We start from the raw sequence: 2,500 nt of genomic DNA on the forward strand, positions 1-2,500 counted from the left end.
TTTTCATGGATAGAATCAGTTCAGGTGGAAACAGTATAATACACAGATGAAAATATTGACAGTTCATTTGATGAATGTAAAAACGAAGACCTTTAGTGGCCATTGAAGAATGGCCATCAAGAGCCGATAGGGCACAGGCTCTTGGTGGCCAAATCAAATGACTTGCTTAATAACCTCAAAGGTACGCTGGTCTACTCCACTTATCGCTTCTGTGGTGTTTCCATCGTTTATTCCAAAAAAAAAAATTATAATAATAATAACAAGAGCCTAATAATGACATCTTCCGAAGAATTGTTTCCCACATACCTTATTTTTGACAGCTGCTAAACTTTAGAGTTCTTCATTGCACAAGTACTTGAAAAAATTCATGTATGTAATAAGTTTTAGTAATAAACAGTGATAGAAGTTTCTAATTCACTGAATTCGCCATATCAGGACGTATGGCGCCGGCAACTCTTTAATTTATTAGTGCCATAAGACGCTGGTACGAATAAGTAAGAGTTTTGACAACCAGCATTTGTGTGACACTGTCACTTATCTATGTTAATTGCACTTCCGGCACTTCGTCAGTGTTCGAAAGAATAATTATTAATTAACAATCAAGTGCATTGCGAGGAGGTGAGTCAGCGCGTTTCCGTTTTCGACACAGTCGGTCACGCTTAGAAAAACTGGTCTAAACCGATATGAAAGCAATTCCGGGAGAGGGAGGCGACACAAAACACCCCGCCGAAGCAATGAGGCAACCATCACCGGGGCTATTGAGAGAGAGAGAGAGAGAGAGAGAGAGAGAGAGAGAGAGAGAGAGAGAGAGAGAGAAGATGCTAGGTTGTTATCTGCCTGTGAAAACTTACGAACCAACGGCGCCATTTGGGAGCAATTTGAAGGGAGAAAACACGGCGTCAGGGAAAGTGAGCGTTATTATGTACGGTCGTGGGATATGTAACGAGAGGCTACCGCTCGCCTGACTATGAGTGATCTTTTTTTTATCATTTGGTTTAAATTTCCTACGAGACTCAGATGGCTGCGCTTAGTTTACTTTCTGCTAATGTGTCGGCGATAAAGGTGACCGCGAAAGAAAGTAAATTCTGCGATGGTTTTACAAGGAGATAATTATTGTTTATATCGAGAAGATAATCAAGCAAGTCCAAGGATCCATTAACCACTAGGGAAACTTCCTCGTGACAGAATACTCATTTTTAAAAAGGCAGAGGAAAAAAATAGATGGCTAAGTTCGGGGGAGAGGATCAAGATAAAGGGTTTGATCTGGTAAAAGTACAAATTAAAAGGAGGAGGAAACATGGACAGAAAGTAATCAAGAGGAACAGAAAGACCGACGGAAGGAGACAGAGACAACAAAATAAAGTGAGATAAATAAGGAGACAGCCTAAGAATAACACTGGACAAATTTCTTTGGCAGAAATAGTCTTTACTGACCTATATATATATGATCTAATATATATATATATATATATATATATATATATATATATATATATATATATATATATATATATATATATATATCCTGAGTTTGTCTATCATATTATCATAAAATTCATACACACACACACACATATATATATATATATATATATTATATATATATATATATATATATATATATATATATATATATATATATATATACATATATATATTCTAAAAAAGCGCCACAGTCATGTTACCTGTCACGGACGCTGGTGAGCGTAACTTGGGAACGAAAAAGAAGAGGTGGGGTGGGGACGGGGACGGGGACGGTTTCAGGGAATGGAGAGAAACAGGGGTCATTATTTCTGTCATGTGACCATATCATACTAAAAAAGCCATTCAAAAGCAAGATCATTTACTGAGTAGCTAAAAGGTTTTAGAAGTGACCACATATATGTATATATATATATATATATATATATATATATATATATATATATATATATATATATATATATATATATATATATATACATATAAATATAATTATATATAATATTAATTTCTGGAGATTTTAGAATTTTTTTATTCATTTACGTTTTTTTTTATTTTGAACTATTTACATTCCTGTTGCATGGACCAAAGATAAGGACCCAAGCAATCGTCCTTTCTCGTTTTATCTCAACGACGAAGAACATGTCTAAGGGCCAGGCCATTCTGATAACTCTATCATAAGGTTAAGCAGTCACGCTTGCCCAAGCACAGAGTAAAGAGTAGGACTGAGCACAGGTTCATGTACCTTCTTATAAGAAAAAGAAAAAATTAGGAAAACTTCCAAAAGAACTTCAGAGCGAGACGGACTTTACACCTTGTGGCAACAAGGCCAAAATCCGAGACTTCAACTTTTTTTAACGACGCGGAATTCGGCCTGCGTTTGGATGGGTGCCCAACAGTAAACGATATGGAAACAGGACATTCGCTAAACCCCATGTTTCTCTACCAGTGAAGTTCAGTAAAACTGAGACTTGTCCATATTTGAACGAGTAACTACACCAGGTGCCAGACGTCTTTG

The 2,500-nt window shown here is 36.3% G+C and overlaps 1 protein-coding gene across 1 annotated transcript in view; it reads right to left on the bottom strand.

Annotated features, from left to right (window-relative positions):
* Positions 1-2,500, bottom strand: part of LOC136833928 (high mobility group nucleosome-binding domain-containing protein 5-like) — a 15,011-nt gene that overhangs the window by 11,693 nt on the left and 818 nt on the right. The window lies entirely within an intron of this gene.

This window comes from Macrobrachium rosenbergii, chromosome 52 (assembly GCF_040412425.1).
Source record: "Macrobrachium rosenbergii isolate ZJJX-2024 chromosome 52, ASM4041242v1, whole genome shotgun sequence".
NCBI classification, from domain to species: Eukaryota; Metazoa; Arthropoda; class Malacostraca; order Decapoda; family Palaemonidae; genus Macrobrachium; species Macrobrachium rosenbergii.